This window comes from Aquarana catesbeiana, linkage group LG03 (assembly GCF_042186555.1).
Source record: "Aquarana catesbeiana isolate 2022-GZ linkage group LG03, ASM4218655v1, whole genome shotgun sequence".
In the NCBI taxonomy this organism is placed as follows: domain Eukaryota; kingdom Metazoa; phylum Chordata; class Amphibia; order Anura; family Ranidae; genus Aquarana; species Aquarana catesbeiana.
This window is the reverse complement of record NC_133326.1, coordinates 656,566,646-656,589,281: the sequence shown is the minus strand read 5'-3', so window position 1 is coordinate 656,589,281 and position 22,636 is coordinate 656,566,646. Positions and strand designations below refer to the sequence as shown.

The window sequence follows — 22,636 nt, the reverse complement described above, 5'->3', positions numbered from 1 at the left end:
CAATATTCTTTTTTCTTTTTTGGTGATCAGATTCAAATTTTCACCCTTTGTCACGTTCTCTTCCACTTTTATGCATATTTGTTTTAAAATTATGGAAAAATAAGGTAAATTCTGCTAATCTAGTAATTACACACAGTGTGATAACACACACAGTTTTAGAACAAAATAAACACAATGTTAAAAAGACCAATGCAGGAACAGAATTGAATTGATCAAAGTGGTTTCTGCTTCTGGTCTCTCAATTGGTCAGACTGTTTTCATGCTAAATCACTTCCTTGCTGTTGTCACGCCCTCTATAAGAAAACAAATACACTGATTAACAAGTGTACAGTACTTGTATAATGAGTTTTTCAGTGTATTTTTTTTCCTCCTGCCTCTTTGAAGGACCCTTGGATGGGACAAATGGGACAGCTCCATCCCCTACAACTGGGACACCCCTTGGTACTACTTGGACACCTTCAAGTTTATTAAGGAGCTGAGGCTACATGGAGTGAAGCCCGACTTGTGGAAGCCAAAAACTATCCACAAGTTGATTAGAGCATCGGACATTGTTGAGACTGTTCCAGGCCTCCCTTCAGCCACTTGTAAAGTGGTCTGGAGGAATGTTTCTTCAAAGAGACTCACCAACAGGCACAAAGATCTGGCATGGATGGCAATCCAAGGGGGGTTGCCACTCAGGACATTCATGCATGCCAGAAACCTGTGCAGATACAGGCACTGCCCCTTTTGCATCATCCAGGAGGAAACTGCTCTGCATGTTTTCTGGGAGTGCCCCTTTGCACAGGACCTGTTGAGGGCCTTGGAACCTGAACTCAAAGACTTTGTGCCACAGACTGCTATCACACACTTTGGTGTGTTGAACGGACTCTTCTGTGGAACTCATTCACAGGAGGACATTGACGGTGCCTGGCGGGTGCTGTGTTGCTTTAAGGACGCTTTATGGTGCGCCAGAAAGTGCCTCATCCACCAGCGGGAGAGGATGTCCATCGAGGACTGTCGCAGACTGGTCCACAGTCTGCTCAGAGACTACCACTTGATGGACTTCAAGGAGGAAGAGGAGGTCTGAAGATTTCCCCTCCCCCCCTCTCCCCCGTGTATCCTTTGGCAGTTCAAATAAAGCTTCGGGCCTGTGAACTCTTTTCTCCCTCTCCTACCCCACCTTCTCTACCCCCCCCCCCCCCCCAACACACCCGTTGCCCATTTGAATGTTATTAGACTGTATTACCTGACTTTTGTGACATGTTTTTGAAGTAATGCTTTCAGGGTAATGCGGCGTCATGCATGATGTGATGTTTCAGGGTATTATTACTCTGCACAACACATTAAGCATCATACCACAGGATGAATGTAATTTATTTGTATGCTTGGCAATGTATTGTTATGTAGTGTATTTATGCGCTGCGTCGCAGTGCAGATTGGAATGTACCCTGTTTAAGTATTTGTTTTTTGTATATTTTCTTGCAAAATAAAGTATACATTTTCAATCAAAAAATGAGTTTTTCAGTGTCAGTGTTCAGATCGCTTCTCGGCCTTTTGGCTAAGATCAAGTGTAGTATCGACTTTAGCACTTAGGGGTGTCTCTGCTTCACAGCTAGGACGTTGAGAACCACTTGCATCTATCCAAGCCAATTGGTCCTTGTGGGTTACCCTCTGCTCGGCCTGGTAGGATCGTTGATTAAATTCAGCTTCACCTACTTGCTGCTATTGGGTTAGAGGCTTAGCCCCCACAGGTAACGAGATTGCGGTCTTCCTTCCTCCCCCACTCCGCATTACTACCTCCGGGCAGTAGATGCTAGACCCTTTGTAAAGGCTCCAAAAAAGCAAAGACGTCGAGGAACCAGAAGGAAGCCGCCTAAGAACAACTGAAGTGACATCCAACTCCTTGACGATGGGGAAGAGCGACAAGAAGACCAGCAAGGAGAAGAAGAACCCCATTCCAGCCACTTCCTCCGAGCCCGGGAATGCCGCTGCCTCAACCCCCGCCTCTACCTGGATGAAGCAGACGGTCGTGCTGCAGCTGAAAGAGGTGGACGGAAGAGTCCCTGACATGACCCCGGAGATCTTCGGAAAGAAGATGATTCTGGAACAGGGGTTCAGCAAAGCGGAGACGCTTTCTGTGCAGGCCTTCACAAGAGGTATATTCTTAATAACTTTTGTGTCATTTCAGGTCTGCAGAAGATACTGGGAGATGGTGAAGACCAGTGGCCCTGAATCCCCTTTCCGGAAGTTCACTGCGAACTGCCCCATAACACGGGACGAAAAGCGGGTGACAGTGGCCATGAGGAACCCCCATACCAGTGGAAAGGACATCTTCCACCTACCTCCAGAGGTTCTGCACCGTGGTGAAGGACCCGATCCAAATCTTCGATGCCAACGGCTTCTGGATAGGTAAGTGGTCTGTGCTCTGCAAACTTAGGAAAGACCCTTCCAGGGACATCCAGCACCTGCAGCCTTTCTTCTCCCTGGGATCATCTGCAGGAATCCTTTTCTACCCCGGCATACCCTACAACTGTAACAAGTGTGGGCAACCGGGACACATAGGTAAGGATTGTACAGCGCTTGCTTGCAGGTTCTGTAGGGTTACAGGCCACGAGACCAAGGACTGTCCGACGTCCAAAGCCTGCAACCTTTGCGGATTGGCAGAGCATGTCTTCAGACACTGCCCCCAGAGGACCCGGACCTACGCTGGAACCCTGATCCAGGGTAAGCCATCCGGGAGGAAGCTGCCAGAAAAACCAAAGAAACCAAAGGAACCTCGAAAAGCCACAGGTAAGTCCATTCCCGCCCCCCCTGGCCCACCTCGTGCCCCTGCCCCACCCCCGCCTCCAGCACACCCCCTCTGTGCCGGAGGAACCCCTCCCCCCCTGAACCTGTCCTCCCTGGAGGACTTCCCCACCCTCCCACCCCCCTCCATCCCCACCAGTGGCCCAAAAGGAAGCCGGAAACGGAAGCCAGAGAGCCCAACAGCTGAGGAACCTGCCACCTCCAGCAAATGGCCCAATGGGGTCCAACGCGACAGCGATGGACCAGAGCAAGTAGTGGAGGACCTAGAGTCTGCAGGAGAGGAGGAGGAGATCATGGTCGACCCCGAGCATGACCTCCCCCCCAACGTCCACATCAGCCAGCAGATGATGGAGTCTGTCCTTGAGGAGCTGGGCCTGGCCCAGAACACAGGACAGGCAGAAGACGCAACGGAAGAGCCACCCCCCCTCCAGGGAGGTAAGTTCGGACCCTTGTTAACTAGACCCTCATACCCTTTTTCATTATGGCTGAGATCTCAATCTTTTCCATTAATGTGAGGAGTATCAAGGATACATCTAGAAGGCAAGCCGTCCTGACCTTTCTTTCAAGTCAGCAGAGTGATGTCTACATGCTCCAGGAGTGCGCCTTTCCTCCCTTGAGGAGGTACACTCATCTGTCCTCCCAGTGGACCCTTGGTCCCTCCTACTGGTCCAGGGTGGCGATTGCAAGTCTGCAGGAGTAGCCATTCTGGTCAGGGGTGGGCGCTTCACGGTTGACTCTATCCATGAGCTAGTCTGTGGCCGTCTTTTGGTCATAGACGGCTCGTGGGTGGAAGAACCAGTTAGGCTCATCAACGTGTGCGCCCCCCCCAGACAAGAATGCGTGGCTGGAACTTTTCCAGACCCTGCGGACCCAACTCGTCACCACCAGAACAGTAGTGATCGGCGGTGATTTTAACTGTCCAATCGGGGAGGATGGGCGCAGCTCCAGCATATAAGCAAAACTTGATGCTACTTCTAGGCTGCTCAAGGAGATGATCTCGGAGGCCTCCTTGCAGGATGCCGTGGGATCCATAGGGAAAGGGACCGTGAACTATTCATGGTGCCGACCTGATGGATCAGTGCGTTCCAGGATTGACTTCGTACTCACTTTAAGAACAGTCAAGCATCGTAAGTTCTCCATGGTCCCCTGCTTTTTCTCTGACCACAGGGCTATTCACTTTCGGGGTGACCTGGGCGAGGGCTTTGCCTGCGGACCGGGTTCCTGGAAGCTGAAAAGGCACCCTGCTGGAAAACGAGGAATTGATGGGGGAACTCCGGGAGGCCTATGCCACCTGGACAGAGGAAAAGAGATCCTTCGGAAGGGTAAGTGATTGGTGGGAGTTTGTGAAGGTTAAGCTGCGTAGCTTCTTTCAGGCAAGGGGACACCAGCATGTGTGTGCCAGGAGGAGAGAACTCAGGAGACTGCAGCGTCAGTTGCAGTCCCTGCAGGACCTTCATCACTGTGGCTGGGACGTTAGACAGGACCTGGAGGACACTAAGAAGAGCCTGAAAGGACACTTTCGAGGAAGAATCCAGGCACATTCTCTTCCGTGCCAAGGTGGAGAATCTTGAGAAAGGTGAGAAGTGCAATTCTTTCTTTTTCAGGAAACTTCACTCAGGACACACACCCTTGTCAGAGCTGCGTGACGAGACCGGAACACTCCAGAAGGGGAAGAAGGCTGTGATGCAAGTGGTCAGCGACTACTACACCAACCTCTACTCCCCAAAAGAAACGGACACACAGGCGGCCGACAGGTTCCTCTCAGGTATCTCTAACCAAATTGATCCTGCAGGTTCATCAACCGTCAACGCCCCCTTGGTGTTGGAGGAGCTGCACTCTGCCGCTAAATCCTTTAGGCGAGGCAGGACCCCGAGCTGCGATGGTCTCCCAGTCAAGCTCTATGTAGCACTGTGGGATCTCGTGGGCCAGGACCTGCTCGAGCTGTACGAGGAGATGGTGGTGGAGGGCAGAATGCCTCCGTCGCTGAGGGAGGGGATGATCACGATTTTGTATAAGTGGAAGGGGGAGAGATCGGATCTTAAAAATTGGCGTCCGATCTCTCCTGAATGTGGACTACAAAATCCTCGCCAAGGTCCTGGCCAACAGGCTGAAGTCTGTCATCGGACAGATCATCCACCCGGATCAGACTTGCGGCATTCCTGGTCGCAGGATTGCGGACAGCCTTGCGCTTGTCTGGGACACGGTCCAATACATTCATGGCCGCCGTGTGCACGCGGCCCTGGTCAATCTTGACCAGGAGAAGGCCTTTGACCGTGTCTCCCACGAGTTTATGTGCAGAGCTCTGCGCAGGTTTGGTCTTGGGGAAATGTTTTGTTCATATGTGAATGTAATGTACACTGACATTTCTAGTTTGGTGCTGGTAAATGGCTGGAAAACTGACCCCTTTCCAATTTTGTCTGGGGTCAGACAAGGCTGCCCTCTCTCACCTCTGCTTTTTGTTTGTTGTATAGAGCTCTTCGCCCGAAGCATCAGACGGAACCCAGAGATCAAAAGGATCACCGCACCAGGACCGGACAGACGGGAGGTCAAGTGCTCACTCTACATGGACGACGTGACGGTGTTCTGTGCTGATCGGCGCTCCATCAAAACACTCGCCCAGACCTGTGAGGACTTCAACCAAGTTTCAGGGGCAAAGGTCAACTGCGGGAAGTCAGAAGTCATGCTCTTCGGAAAGTGGTTCCTGCCTTCTTCTGCACCCATTCCTTTCAGCATCAAGACGGACTTCATCAAAATTCTTGGGGTCTGGTTTGGAGCTGAGGGCGCAGCCCTGAAGTCCTGGGAGGATAGACTGTCAAAGATACGATAGAAGTTTGGACTTTGGAGCCTCAGAGAACTCACCATCGAAGGTAAAACACTGGTACTCCGCAGCGAGATTCTCCCTGTGTTGCAGTACCTCGCCCAGGCCTGGCCCCCCCGGGTTAACACCTGCAAGGCCATCACCAGGGCGGTGTTTCACTTCATCTGGAGCTCCAAAATGGACAGAGTGAAGCGGGCAGTTATGTTCAAGGAACCCCTCAAGGGCGGTAAGGGCATGCCCGACATCGCTACCCTACTGAGGGTGTGCTTTGCTTGTAACTGCATCCGCAGGACATTGGTTGACAGAACTGTGGACTCTGGCGGTAACTCCATGTCCCGTTTTTTTCCTCCTGCCTCTTTGGAGGACCCTTGGATGGGACAAATGGGACAGCTCCATACCCTACAACTGGGACACCCCTTGGTACTACTTGGACACCTTCAAGTTTATTAAGGAGCTGGGGCTACATGGAGTGAAGCCCGACTTGTGGCAGCCAAAAACTATGCACAAGTTGATTAGAGCATCGGACATTGTTGAGACTGTTCCAGGCCTCCCTTCAGCCACTTGTAAAGTGGTCTGGAGGAATGTTTCTTCAAAGAGACTCACCAACAGGCACAAAGATCTGGCATGGATGGCAATCCAAGGGGGGTTGCCACTCAGGACATTCATGCATGCCAGAAACCTGTGCAGATACAGGCACTGCCCCTTTTGCATCATCCAGGAGGAAACTGCTCTGCATGTTTTCTGGGAGTGCCCCTTTGCACAGGACCTGTTGAGAACCTTGGAACCTGAACTCAAAGACTTTGTACCACAGACTGCTATCACACACTTTGGTGTGTTGAAAGGACTCTTCTGTGGAACTCATTCACAAGAGGACATTGATGGTGCCTGGTGGGTGCTGTGTTGCTTTAAGGACGCTTTATGGTGCGCCAGAAAGCGCCTCAACCACCAGCGGGAGAGGATGTCCATCGAGGACTGTAGCAGACTGGTCCACAGTCTGCTCAGAGACTACCACTTGATGGACTTCAAGGAGGAAGAGGAGGTCTGAAGATTTCCCCTCCCCCCCTCTCCCCCGTGTATCCTTTGGCAGTTCAAATAAAGCTTCGGGCCTGTGAACTCTTTCCTCCCTCCCCTACCCCACCTTCTCCAACCCCCCCCCCACACACACACACACACCCGTTGACCATTTGAATGTTATTAGACTGTATGACCTGACTTCTGTGACATGTTTTTGAAGTAATGCTTTCAGGGTAATGCGGCGTCATGCATGATGTGATGTTTCGGGGTATTATTACTCTGCACAACACATTAGGCATCATACCGCAGGATGAATGTAATTTATTTGTATGCTTGGCAATATATTGTTATGTAGTGTATTTATGCGCTGCGTCGCAGTACAGATTGGAATGTACCCTGTTTAAGTACTTGTTTTTTGGATATTTTCTTGCAAAATAAAGTATACATTTTCAATCAAAAAAATGAGTTTTTCAGTGTATTTCAGTGCCCAATCAAATGCAGCCTCACTGTGCCCAATCAAATGCAGCCTCACTGTGCCCATCAAATGCATCCTCACTGTGTCCATCAAATGCAGCCTCGCTGTGCCCAATCAAATGCAGCCTCACTGTGCCCAATCAAATGCAGCCTCACTATGTCCATCAAATGCCACCACTGTGCACATCAAATGTTGCCAGGGGACAAATTACATGCAGCCGGTCTGGCAGGCCGCTTATGGTGGCGCCAGTCCCCCCGGCCAAGCATGCCCATAATATTTACAAGAGTGCGGCAATACATACAGCAAGCCGGCTGCCCGCCTGCCTGCCCGGGCTGTATTTGTGCAGGAAGCGGCCGCAGAAGCTGGGACTCGGGTACTGGAGACAGACCATAGTCAGACAGGGTACTGGAGACAGACCATGAGACAGACAGGGTACTGGGGACAGACCGTGAGACAGACAGGGCACTGGGGACACACCGTGAGACAGACAGGGCACTGGGGACAGACCGTGAGACAGACAGGGTACTGTGGACAGACCGTGAGACAGACAGGGTACTGTTGACAGACCGTGAGGCAGACAGGGCACTGGGGACAGACAGTGAGACAGACAGGGTACTGTGAACAGACTGTGAGACAGACAGGGTACTGGGGACAGACCGTGAGACAGACAGGGCACTGGGGACAGACAGTGAGACAGACAGGGTACTGTGAACAGACTGTGAGACAGACAGGGCACTGGGGACAGACCGTGAGACAGACAGGGTACTGGGGACAGACCGTGAGACAGACAGGGTACTGGGGACAGGCCGTGAGACAGACAGGGTACTGGGGACAGACCATGAGACAAACAGTGCACTGGGGACAGACCGTAAGACAGACAGGGTACTGGGGACAGACAGGGTACTGGGGACAGACCGTGAGACAGACAGGGCACTGGGGACAGACCGTGAGACAGACAGGGTACTGGGGACAGACAGGGTACTGGGGACAGACCGTGAGACAGACAGGGCACTGGGAACAGACCGTGAGACAGACAGAGTACTGGGGACAGACCGTGAGACAGACAGGGCACTGGGGACAGACCGTGAGACAGACAGGGCACTGGGGACACACCGTGAGACAGACAGGGTACTGTGGACAGACCGTGAGACAGACAGGGTACTGTAGACAGATCGTGAGACAGACAGGGCACTGGGGACAGACAGTGAGACAGACAGGGTACTGTGAACAGACTGTGAGACAGACAGGGTACTGGGGACAGACCGTGAGACAGACAGGGCACTGGGGACAGACAGTGAGACAGACAGGGTACTGTGAAGAGACTGTGAGACAGACAGGGCACTGGGGACAGACCGTGAGACAGACAGGGTACTGGGGACAGACTGTGAGACAGACAGGGTACTGGGGACAGACCGTGAGACAGACAGGGTACTGGGGACAGACCATGAGACAAACAGGGCACTGGGGACAGACCGTGAGACAGACAGGGTACTGGGGACAGACAGGGTACTGGGGACAGACCGTGAGACAGACAGGGCACTGGGGACAGACCGTGAGACAGACAGGGTACTGGGGACAGACAGGGTACTGGGGACAGACTGTGAGACAGACAGGGCACTGGGAACAGACCGTGAGACAGACAGAGTACTGGGGACAGACCGTGAGACAGACAGGGCACTGGGGACAGACCGTGAGACAGACAGGGCACTGGGGACAGACCGTGAGACAGACAGGGTACTGTGAACAGATCGTGAGACAGACAGGGCACTGGGGACAGACCGTGAGACAGACAGGGTACTGGGGACAGACCGTGAGACAGACAGGGTACTGGGGACAGACCGTGAGACAGACAGGGCACTGGGGACAGACCGTGAGACAGACAGGGTACTGGGGACAGACCGTGAGACAGACAGGGTACTGGGGACAGACCGTGAGACAGACAGGGCACTGGGGACAGACCGTGAGACAGACAGGGTACTGGGGACAGACAGGGTACTGGGGACAGACCGTGAGACAGACAGGGTACTGGGGACAGACCGTGAGACAGACAGGGTACTGGGGACAGACCGTGAGACAGACAGGGCACTGGGGACAGACCGTGAGACAGACAGACAGAGTACTGGGGACAGACCGTGAGACAGACAGGGTACTGGGGACAGACCGTGAGACAGACAGGGCACTGGGGACAGACTGTGAGACAAACAGGGCACTGGGGACAGACCGTGAGACAGACAGGGCACTGGGGACAAACCGTGAGACAGACAGGGTACTGGGGACAGACCGTGAGACAGACAGGGTACTGGGGACAGACCGTGAGACAGACAGGGCACTGGGGACAGACCGTGAGACAGACAGGGCACTGGGGACAGACCGTGAGACAGACAGGGTACTGGGGACAGACCGTGAGACAGACAGGGCACTGGGGACAGACTGTGAGACAAACAGGGCACTGGGGACAGACCGTGAGACAGACAGGGCACTGGGGACAAACCGTGAGACAGACAGGGTACTGGGGACAGACCGTGAGACAGACAGGGTACTGGGGACAGACCGTGAGACAGACAGGGTACTGGGGACAGACCGTGAGACAGACAGGGTACTGGGGACAGACAGGGTAAAGACCATGACCATGAGACCATAGAAAGACAGGGTAACGTACAGACAGCATGTAGTAGAGATGTACTATACCTGCTCCTCTGTCCCCTACCCTTCTAAAGGGAGCATGAGAAGCTGGTGACAGGTGATGTTGTCTTTGAGCTCCCTGCAGGATGCAATGCAATCTGGGAGTTGTAGTCTCTGCAGAGCACAGGCACCAGAGAGCCAAGTCTGTTGTCTGTGCTGTGAAAAACTACAACTCCCGCCATGCACTGGGGCCGCCGACTTTGGGGGACAGGCTAGGAGGAGGGCGCCTCGGCGGTGGAGCCCGCTATTGGATGCAGCCTGAGCCGACGGCGCCGGCATCAGTCGTGCAGCGCTGGCTCACCCTACCGGCTTGCATGTGCACACGGTCACGTCACGGGGGATATTTCCTTCCACTCCCGAGTCCCCACACTTACGTCTTGTCAGGCAAATTAGGCAGCCGCGGCCCGCGAGGCCCTTGTGGGGGCGAGGCCTAAGGTAATCGCCTAATTTGCCTAATTAAAGAGCCACCTCTGCTCATCCACTACCACAGGAAATCTATCTTCTGGTATTTGAGGGCAGAGGCCAGCAGCACTCTGCCCTGTTGCAAGCTCTTCTGCTGCGTTGCTGTCAGTGGAGACCACAGTCCCATCCACCAATATCAGCTCAAGCTGCAGTTGTGAGGTGCCAATTGCATTCTCTCCCTGGAGCTCCTGCGGAGTTGATTGTTGTGGGCAGAGGTCAACAGCGCAATGCTCTGAAGCCAGCTCTTCTGCTGAAGGCTCACCGGGTTGTTCCTCCTCAGCAGAAAAGTCTATTAAATCCCCAGTCTCTGAAATGGGTGTCTGGGGATTGAGGTTCACCATCTCCTGTCCGTAGAATGAAGAAGATGTTACTGGTGTGGGGCAGAGTTTAATGATGTTCGGCCCTGATGCCAGCACTTCAATTTTCAGGATGGCAATCTCCGGAGTTTCCACTGCTGATTCTGGGGCATGCTGCTGAACGTGTTCTAGCAGTTTCCTGTATGCCCTTTCCAGATGATGTTCTTTCCTTAGCAAATAGATCAGGTTTAAGATCTGAATCCCCCGCGAGACCGAGCATGGCCTCTCTGTATTCTTGCAGGTCCTCAAGGGTAGGTTCCCCTTCATCGTCAAACACAAAACCATCTTTAAGGCTCTAGTGGGTGGTGGGACTCCTGTTACTATACAGGTAAAAGTAGTGGTTGGGAGGGAGTGAGAACACTTTCAGTGTAAATATGTGAAAACATATTTTGTTTGTAAAAAATACAAAAAATATATATAATAAATAATATATACAATATATATAATAAAGGTGAAAGACAATATGTGTTACGAATGTAAAATACTCAGTGATAACCTATAGGTTAATTAGGAGACAGTCATGCATATGGAATAAAGCAAATAATTATCAATGCAAGATATCTAGATAAGCTGAGTATGTTATTCCACAAAACTAAAATTCAATGGAAATGGGAGACAAGAAGAAGGACATCGACATCCCTAGGGGAGAGTAAACATAAATAGGAACTCAAAAGTCTCTTGGATGACAAGATGGGGTAGTCCCATTCAGTCCCACAGGCAACAGGGTGTAAGCCGTCTTCTCAAAGGGTAATTAAAGGTTATTGGGAAAGGTCCTGATCAATACGCTGGATCTTGGCTCATATGGATAATTCCCACCAGGAGAAAGAAAAAGCAAAAGAATGCCCTTACCAGATCAGGTGGACTCACAGGCCGTGGCGGTGAGTCAAACGAGCCTATATCGTTAGACGGTGTGAGGTAGAGGTTTGTGGGAAGACTTGTAGAACATCTTGTCAGCAGTCCTCAACTGAAGAACCGATTTGGAGTCTGGGGTCCCCAGGGTGTAGTTCCGATCGCCGGATGACCGTTTCCTCAGAAGTCCATCATGTGTGCAAATAAGCAAGAAAGAGGAAAAAACTCCACATAGTGTAAATCCTTGATTTGCGAAAAGCATGAGAGCACTTTATTTGAGGAGTGTACTCCGGAAAAATTTTTTTTACAAACAGGGGGCGGTAAAAACTTGGCCCAATATAAAAACCGGCATAAAATAATATAAAAACAGGCGCAGTGGGTAGTGGTGGGGTATAGTCATAGAACCCGACGCGTTTCGCCTCCAAAGGCTTCTGCTGGGGTATGAATAAGCCCCCCACACAACTGCGCTTTATATAGATAAACAGAAATTAGAGTATAACAGCTGATCAGCGCTGTTACACAGGACGACTTCCGGGTTCGGCAGCGTCATCCGTGACACAACGGTCACATGATGTTTTGTGGCCAATCAAATCCTCAGGGAGATGGTCAAAAACCAAGCCTCACTCTTGATCACCAATGGACAGAGCGGCAATCCCATTCGTCCTGGTAGACATGTGACAATCACATGATGAGGTAGTGACGGTGGGACGCTCTGAGTTTGCGTGTCAGAGAGAGCAGGAAACCAAGGCCCAACAGATTAAGGCGTGGAACGCAAAACACAGCGGCGGTCCACGCTGATGGTGTTTATTTTTGATATACTAGTGCGGTCCCGATCCCGGAAGTCTTCCCAGCATATCACCATATGAACATATAGAAATAAAAAATACATATTCAATATATGTTCACTAAAAATTCTTAATGTGTAAACCTGTGAAAGTACACAGGCAATATATATGACATTTTCATAAGAATTAAAAGAAAGCTGAAAAGAGCTAGAAAGAGAATTGGACCTATTAAAATATAGGAAAGCATACAACAGAGACTCATGAAAAGATCTATGGAAGAAAAAATATGTGTGCTTAGTATCAAATGTGCATGTAATTCAGTTAGATTGGAGAACTCCTAAGTGGAGTCAAGAATTAGAGAATTCCAGGAACACAGTGTTCTATATAGAAAAGATAATTAGTAAGGTGAGAAATAGAAATATCTATTCAACTAAGCAGAGGTGGGTGCTCCTTCAAAACCCTGTGGGGAATTTGAGCACATAGCGTGAGAGAAAGTCAATTGCTCAAAATAAGGTGACAGCAGTCCAGTGACGTTTGTAGAACTAAATAGTCTTAGGGAGATGTTATGTAGTCCCTGGATATAAATTGCCAAAAGGGGGGGGGGGGGGGTGGTGTATCAACGCCTAGGACTGGTTTATGAAGGCGTTGATATCCCACTCCACGTTGAGTCCATGTGGCACATAGCATTTCATGAGGTGTATCCAAAAAGTTTCGAGTTTGGAGACACCCCTTGTGTTTGGTTCCCCCCTCCAATGTGGAACAAATTTGTCAATAATTTGGAACTTAGTTCCAGAAGGATTTTGGTTGTGGTGAAGTAAGTAGTGTTTGGGAACACTATGGTTGGTGCGTCCTTTTAGTATGGCTGTGATGTGTTCGTTCACTCGTATAGAAAAATTGCGTATAGTTCGTCCTATGTATTGCTTACCACAAGGGCAAGTAATAAGGTAAACTATAAATTTTGTGGTGCATGTCGCAAATTGTTTCATCTTGAATTCCCTCCCAGTGGAAGATGATATGAAGGTTTCAATTTTGCGAGATTTGCATACATTGAGTTTGCATACTGCACATTTCCTGCAGGGGTAAAAACCCTTGAGGTCATGGAAGAAAGATGGCGTCTTGGGGGGGTCAACCACTCCTGGTGCAATTCTACCACCTATTGATGGTGCCCCTTTATAGATCACTCCAGCCTGATCGGGAAGTAATGGGCCCAGTTATCACTGAGTATTTTACATTCGTAACACATATTGTCTTTCACCTTTATTATATATATTGTATATATTATTTATTATATATATTTTTTGTATTTTTTACAAACAAAATATTTTTTCACATATTTACACTGAAAGTGTTCTCACTCCCTCCCAACCACTACTTTTACCTGTATAGTAACAGGAGTCCCACCACCCACTAGCGCCACACTTATCTACTTTTAATTTACACTTGCAACGGTCATATTGCTGTGCTGGCCGCTTTATCCCCTTTTAGGAGTTGGCGCAATTTCTACACTTTTTCTTTATACATCTTTAAGGCTCTCCCACAGCAATCCAGGGCCACCAAAGTCATATCCCTCCGGAGAGCATTCTGTTGTCTCCCCTAAATATTCCTGCTCTGCTTGCCATAGCAGAGCCCGATATCGATTGTCCAGCTCTATCTCCTGCTGGACCAGCCTGTCCAACTGGAACACCCATTGCTCCTGGGGACGCTCTCCCAGGAATGCCATCCACAACTCCCGTTGGTCACTGGCCCATTGCTCTGGAAGCACCTGCCCTTGTGTGTACCATCGACCTGGAGGGCTCCAAGCCAGACCTGCACCTGAATCCGATGCCTGATCTCCAGGTATTGATCTGCAGACACACTCCTGGGGATTGCTGAAAGGGCACCCCGCAGGTAAGCTGGGTTCCACAAGCTCCCTGCCCAAAGTGACTCCCGTCGCAGGGGGGTAGTTGGGGGCAGCATAACTGACTGTTTTAAACTACCCCTGGCCGTCCCTGTGAAAGAGGCCCTAAGGAAAAAATTGCCCTATGAAATAGAGAAATTTGAGGGATCTGAAAATACCCTGTACACCAGGGACTTGCAGCCAGGGAAGGCAGGTGAGGCAGAGCTTCGAGGATCGTAGCTCAGCAACCTAAGGTCACAGAGACCCCAAATTTGGGGGGGGGGGGGGTATGTAGCCTAAGTCCTACCCCACCATTGGGGCTCCTACGACCTATGGTTTCGGAGACCAGCCTGTCAGAAGCTACATACAGAGCGGCCAGTTTAAATTCAAGCTGGCACACTCTGTTTGCAGCAGACTGAGAGGATGAGCTCACAGTGCCTCTCTTCACTTCTTGTCAGAGGCACTGACCTCAAATGGACAGTTTGGAGTCTTGGACCAATGCCTGGTAAAGTATTTAGCCCCAGCTGACCAATAAAAATACTGCAGTGGAGGCACGCCTGTCACTGCAGTGTCATAGAAGGGGAAGGAAATAACATGAGTTTATGTGTATAAAATTTACCCATAATCTCATATTTTTCTCACACAGTTAAGAGGGAGAATGAGAATCTGCTGCTGTTGAAAAGGTACTGTTATAATCAAGCTAAATCATATATTATTATTATGCTATATGTTATAAGATAATAATTTATTATTTATCTATTTACTGTGAAATTACTGTTTGGAAGTTATAATTTGTCAGTTAAGCCACCTGCTTGAGTACAGTTTTTGAAATAATAGTAAATTACCTTATAAACAATATATAATAATTATTTTTATATTACTTATGGTAATTAACCCCTTGCCACCCAAGCCAATCCTGACACTTCTCTCTTACATGTACTAATCATAATTTTTTTGCTAGAAAATTACTGAGAACCCCCAAACATTATATATACTTTTTAGCAGACACCCTAGGGAATAAAATGGTGGTCATTGCAACTTTTTATGTTACACGGTATTTGCGCAGCAATTTTTCAAACGTGTTATTTGGAAAAAAACAGTTTCATGAATATAGAAAAAAGAAACAAATAGATGCCTAACATGTCACGATTTAAAATTGCGCACACTCGTGGAATGGCGCCACACTTCAGTACTTTAAAATCTCCATAGGCTACGCTTTAAATTTTTTTACAGATTACATGTTTAGAGTTACAGAGGAGGTCTAGTGCTAGAATTATTGCTCTCGCTCTAACGATCACAGCATATGTAACCTGTGTGTGTCTGGCTCTGATACTAGCCAGTGCCTCGCCAGCCATTGACCTCACCGCACGTCCCTGCTGAACACACCATTGTAGTAGCAGGTGAATTAGAATCAAAACCGTGTGCAAGGAAGGTGGTGGTCTCTCTCCTTTTGTTCTAATCTAAGTTTCTACTTGTATATAGCTAAAAATCAGTGGAACTACATTCTTAAAAATAATACTTTTATTGAGTTAAACAGTTCAGCATGTAGGCAGGTGCAGTCTAATTTCTCCACTGCAGGTGGTGCTCCAGCAGCGGCAGTGCAGAGGCAGAGAAAGTCAAGAGGACCATGGTTCCCCTATGGTTTCCTGGGTCACTGGGACATTAACCCATTTGGATGCTGACAACCAATGTGACTCTGAAGGCCATCTTGGGTCAGGCAGAGTCTATTTAAGCGAAAAAAAAACAAAGAAATACCCGGCTCAAACTTACCAACCAGCCTTCTAACCAACCTAATTGTCTTGAAAGAGAGAAAGGGAGAAAAAGAGAGAAAGAGAGAGGGTCAGAGAGTATGCGGAGATGATTCTAGAGACAGTCAGAGAGTGTGCGGAGATGATACAAGAGACGGTCAGAGAGTGTGTGGAGATGATACAAGACACGGTTAGAGAGTGTCTGGAGGTGATACAAGAGATGGTCATGACTGTTGGATAACAGATATGCTTAACATACCCTCTTACCCCCATCTTTTACCCCATTACCCCAATAACTAAGACCACACCAAGATTGGAGTAATAAAAGGCCTTAGCAGCCTACTTTATTTAAACAAATAAATCTTTTAATTAGAAATATAAACATATTTACATTAACTGCAATTGAATATCTCAAGCGTTGGTCTGCGCAATCTCTTAATAATCAAAACATGTCCATAACACACTTGCACTGCGGCCCCATCAAATATATACCATAGGCCTCAAGCCGACAAGCTGGCACAGAGACTAACCAATGACCGCAGTGCCCCATTATCACTTCCCGGCTAACCTCCGTTAACCGGGAACCACCATAAGGACCCATATCAACTTTTTCTGCCAAACCAACTCTTACTTTAGTAATTTTCCTTCTTTTGCACAGACCAACGCCCGCTCTACCAGGATCTCTCCTCGTCTTCAACCTGTAAGAGAATAAAACACCATCCTCCAAACGCAAATTCCCTTCACCGATAAAAAGGGGAGGGTGGGCGGGAACTTTCCTCCACTCTTCTGTTACTCCCCCAGGGCGGGATTACCCATTTAAGGCTTCCCTTAATACCTCCCCCTCAGCTAACTCCAACCCCTCCTACCAGCTTGGTTAACCCTACTGCTCCCAAAGTCATGCACGCCCTGCACCTAGGCATTGCATGCTGCTGTTCCGGGCTCTCCTTGACTGTTGGATAACAGATATGCTTAACATACCCTCTTACCCCCATCTTTTACCCCATTACCCCAATAACTAAGACCACACCAAGATTGGAGTAATAAAAGGCCTTAGCAGCCTACTTTATTTAAACAAATAAATCTTTTAATTAGAAATATAAACATATTTACATTAACTGCAATTGAATATCTCAAGCGTTGGTCTGCGCAATCTCTTAATAATCAAAACATGTCCATAACACACTTGCACTGCGGCCCCATCAAATATATACCATAGGCCTCAAGCCGACAAGCTGGCACAGAGACTAACCAATGACCGCAGTGCCCCATTATCACTTCCCGGCTAACCTCCGTTAACCGGGAACCACCATAAGGACCCATATCAACTTTTTCTGCCAAACCAACTCTTACTTTAGTAATTTTCCTTCTTTTGCACAGACCAACGCCCGCCACAGCACCCAGGAATAACACCTTAATCATGGGTGCCCCTCCACACCCGGAGTGCTCTCTGTATGCCGTCTTGTAGGCCTCATGCCCCCAAGGCTCTTAAGCCCAAATCGTTGCCTCCTACATGGATGACTAATACGTCCGGGGGACTGTCCCTTTGTGCATAGCGATGCACTTCCGGCACCAATCTACCCCACAACATGCCTGGGATCCCCAACCCCTTAACACAGGCCTCCCTTTTGCTAAAACCCAATTGCCTACCCTCCTTGCGGGCGTCCCCTCTCCGAGCCCCCCAAGCCACATAGGAATGGCCCATTATCCATACCATCCCCGGCACTGCACCTGAAAATAGAAGAACACAAAAGAAAAAACACCATACCGTGAGCCCCGGTTTTGTTCCACATTTGCTTGTTACCCCCATTTACCAAAACCGCAAGCCCCTATAACCTACTACAAGTTTACCACCATATGTGGGCGCACGTATGATCGGAACCTATTAGATTCCCACCTCCCAATTCGCTTCACTGCTTCCACGTCCATACCATTTCTGGCTGCCTCCGTAGCGGCCCCAATCCTAAAGGAGTGAGACGAAAAACCCTTCTCTGCCAGCCCCAACCCCTTAATACATTTATTAAAAACCGTTACAAACTGAAATCTAGACAAGAACTCACCCCCCTTATGGAGCAACAAGGGGCCCATTATCGCAGGACGGACCTTCAAAAATTCCCTGACCCCTGTTACCGGGCATAATAGTGATCCCGCAATTGGATACACCTCAACCCTTCTCCCCCTACCTAGTTGATCAGTCTTTGAGCACCGTAGCCACAACTTCAAACCCTCATCACCCCATGACATCTCCTGATACATCCACCCCCCTGGTGTGGTTTTAGAAGGGCTGACCAGTTCCCCTATCCGAAATGCCCCAAAAAATGCCAATAAAAAGGCTGCCGTAAACAACACAACTTCATAACTGGACGTACACACCTGAAACAACTGATTTACTATCCCCTGCAGGATTTCAAACGTCACTGGCCTCCTGGCATCTCGTCGAGAAATCGACTTCCTATAACCCTTCAGTGCCTGCCTTATCCAAAAATCCTTTGTCCAATCTGGCCTACCTTGTAGCTTAAAAAGAAACGCTAAACCAGCTACCCTCTTGTTAACCATTGATGCGGACACACCTTCCTCCATTTTTCTCGATATATAGTACAGTACCAGCAAACGCATGTCCTGACCAGCTGGATCCTCCCCCACACTATCTGCAAACTCACTCCATTCCTTCCATACCTTCGTGTATGCTGCCCATGTCGCCCTACTCACCGACTTCTTTATCCATCCTGCTATGGTGCAAATGCTATCTCCCACAGCCATTCGGGACAGGGTACCCCTTGTTGTTCCGCATCCGGCGCCAACTCCCGGAACCTGTCCCACTGGAAGCGAGACAACGCATCAGCGATGACATTTTCCACCCCCGGTAAATGTACAGCATGCACAAACACATTTAGTTGCAGACAGCGCAAGACCAAATGCCGCAGCAGCTTAATCACTGGCGGCGAGGACGCCGTACTCCTGTTAATCACCTGCACTACCCCCATATTGTCGCCATGGAATCGCACCTTCAGATCCCTGAATGATGCACCCCATAGTTCCACTGCCAGTACTACTGGAAACAATTCCAGTAGCACCAAATTCTTTGTGAATCCTGCCTCAACCCAGGACTGAGGCCAAGGCCCAGCGCTCCACTGGCCCTGAAAAAATGCCCCAAAACCCGTGGAACCCGCTGCGTCCGTGAACAGTTCCAAGTCAAAATTGCTGACTGGACCCGACATCCAAAACGCCCTACCATTAAAAGACTCTAAAAAGGAATGCCACACCCTCAAATCTGCCCTGTGCGCTTCGGTTAGACGCACAAAATGTTTTGGCGATTTGATTCCACTCGTGCTAGCCGCCAGCCGGCGACTGAACACCCTCCCCATGGGTAATATGCGGCATGCAAAATTAAGCTTGCCCAGGACCGATTGCAGCGTCCGCAGCTGTACTTTACGCAATCCCAAAAGCCCTGCTATTTCCCTTTTAAGGTCTTCTAATTTATCGTCCGGCAGCCTGCATTCCATCGCCTCCGAATCCAGGACAATGCCCAAAAACGTGATGACCGTGCAAGGTCCCTCCGTTTTATCAGCAGCCAATGGAATGCCAAATTTTTCTGCAATGTGTTCCAGTGTGGCCAGGAGCACAGCGCAGATGCGCGAAGAAGCCGGACCCATACAGAGAAAATCATCGAGGTAATGAATTATAGAATTCACCCCCGACACCTCTCGTACCACCCATTCCACAAATGAGCTGAATTGCTCAAATATCGCACACGATATCGAGCAACCCATGGGTAGGCATTGGTCCACATAGAATTCATTGTCCCAATGACACCCCAATAACCGAAAACTCTCGGGGTGTACCGGCAACAGCCTAAAAGCGGATTCCACATCCGCTTTAGCCATCAAGGCCCCTTTCCCATATCGCCGTACCCATCCCACTGCCGCATCGAATGAAGTGTAAGTCACCGAACACTCCCCTTGATCTATGGCATCATTAACGGACCCCCCTCTAGGGAAGGAGAGGTGGTGAATAAGCCTGAATTTGCCCGGTTCCTTTTTGGGAACCACCCCCAGAGGCGAAACCACCAAATCTTTAAATAGCGCCTCCGGGAATGGACCGCCCATGCGCCCCAATGCAACCTCCTTCCCCAGTTTTTCCCTAACTACTTCCGGATGTTGCATTGCAGACTTTAAATTGCGTGACACTGGGGGGATAACCGTTAATGAGCATGGGATCCTGAAACCCACCGAAAAACCTTCCTCCAACAATTGCGCAGCTTTCTTGTCAGGATACCTACTTAGAAATGGTCGCATCTTTTCCACTCTCACCGGGGTCCTCCCTTTTGCTTGCAGCCTCTCCTGGACGGCCCTTGCCCTGCTTAAAACATCTAGATCCTGGGTGAGACCCCCCGCATCCTGAACACTCGTGTTTATACTTACAATTGGCGCCAAACTTGCAGCTCCCTGTGTTGTATTGCCAGCACAACCCCTTCTTGTTTCCGACCGACTGTCCCTGTGCCGAAGGGCGCCGGTCCCCCCTTGAAAAAACTGATTGGAGGCCCTCGCCGTAGTCATCAATCTCATCCATAAGCTGATGTCCTTATGGTCCCACCGTAATGCCGGCCGCACTGCCCTCCGCTGCCGAAACTGCTCATCGTACCTTAGCCATGCTGTACCCCCATAGACCCTATACGCTTCTCCAATCGCATCCTGGTAACAGACAAGAGCCGAGCAATGCTCAGGTTGCTTTTCCCCGATGACGCTTGCCATAATCGCAAACGCCTGCAACCAGTTGGCAAACGTTCTCGGTATCAAGCGGTACCTCCTCTTCTCTTCATCCTCCTTTTTGGAGTCATCTGGCTTCACCCTATCCAGGTTGAATTTCTCCAACGGTAGCAGCGAAAAAATTTCCACGTACTCACCTTTCCACAACTTCTCACGCACCTCCTGTTTCAAATGCGACCCTAACGGTCCCTCATAGCACACATATACTTCCCATTTTGCGGCGTCAGCCAACCTGGTTATGTCTTGCCTACCCGCAGCCTCAACCACCGCCGCCGTTTTTGCCGTCCCTTGCATGCTCTCATTCACCGGTACAACCGCCACGGGTGCTGCCACCGCTCCCGTGCCCACTGCCGCTATTCCTGATGCCCCAGCACCCCCGACCGGCGGTATCCAGGATGCCACCGGTCCTGCGGGAGTCTCAAATCTTTTCACCAGCTCCTTTATACCTGCCAGGAAACCCAGTAGACCAGAGGACTCCCTGCCTCCCTCCGATCCCTCTACACTATGAACCCCGCTCGTACCTACCCCACTGGGCCCCGTACTAGGTATAACACGATTAAATGGTGTGAAATGTGACTCACCCGGCTGCACAGGCGTAACCTCATCAGCCGACCCTCTGGTGTCCACCGCTGATGTGTTCCTGGACGGCGGGTTTGGCTCCTCCTCTGACTCGGACCACTCTTGGGCTGTATGGCGCTCCTCCACCTCCTCTTCTGATGATGAGGGCCCACCCGGCCTGGACACCGTGGCTGCCGCTGGAGCTTGGCCTTGCTGTCCCCGCCTCAGCGCATCTCTCCGGCCATCCGACTTCTGCTTCGCTTTTCCCGGGCCGGCGTACTGTGCCTCAGCCCTGCTGATGTTCGGGTTAGCTGCCCTAACAGGCCGACCCCGATCACTCCTCCTGTGATGCCCTGCCGCGAAAACTGCAGGCCCAGGCCTCCCTCCATGTGCTCCTCTCCGTGCTTCCTCCATACTTTTTCTGGGGGCGGGGCTTGCGCTCGCCTCCGCTCTGGTCCTAGGCCGCACCGCTGCTCCCCGGGCCTCTCCACTTCCAGGCCGCTGTGCTGAGGACCCCCTCGCTCCTCCGCTTGTTCCTCCCGCCATTCGCTTAGCCGGTGGGCCCACCGGGAGTCCGGCCGGACCCCTAGGCTGCCGCTGATCCGTCCTCCGCTGTTCAGGGGAGAACCGCTCGGGTGGCCGTGAACGCCGCGCCCTGCTGGTGCTGATCTCACCCCCGCTCGGAGCTGGCCCCGCTCTCTGGATGGCCTCCGCGATCGTGTCCTGTAGCCAGGCCGCCCCTCTCACAGCCGCTTCTGCCTTCAGCTGCTCCATCATTTCCTCCATCTCTGCCATGCTGCTCTGAACTTTCCTCCACTCTTCTGTTACTCCCCCAGGGCGGGATTACCCATTTAAGGCTTCCCTTAATACCTCCCCCTCAGCTAACTCCAACCCCTCCTACCAGCTTGGTTAACCCTACTGCTCCCAAAGTCATGCACGCCCTGCACCTAGGCATTGCATGCTGCTGTTCCGGGCTCTCCTGAGAGTGTGCAGAGTTGCTACAAGAGATGGTCAGAGAGTGTGCGGAGATGGTACAGTAGAGTGTCAGAGAGGGTGCGGACATGGTACAGGAGAGGGTGAGAAGGTGCAGACATGGTAGAGGAGAGGGTGAGAGGGTGCAGACATGGTACAGGAGAGGGTGCAGACATGGTACATGAGAAGGTGCAGACATGGTACAGAAGAGGGTGAGAGAGTGCAGACATGGTACATGAGAGGGTGAGAGGGTGCAGACATGGTACATGAGAGGGTTAAGAGGGTGCAGACATGGTACATGAGAGGGTGAGAGGATGCAGACATGGTACAGGAGAGGGTGAGAGGGTGCAGACATGGTACAGGAGAGGGTGCAGACATGGTACATGAGAGGGTGCAGACATGGTACATGAGAGGGTGAGAGGGTGCAGACATGGCACAGGAGGGGGTGAGAGGGTGCAGACATGGTACATGAGAGGATGAGAGGGTGCAGACAT

General features: G+C 50.4%; 1 pseudogene; it reads left to right on the top strand.

The window, feature by feature from the left end:
• The first annotated feature begins 1,517 nt into the window (after window positions 1-1,517).
• On the top strand, window positions 1,518-1,612 carry LOC141136002 (U2 spliceosomal RNA; annotated as a pseudogene).
• Window positions 1,613-22,636: the final 21,024 nt, after the last annotated feature.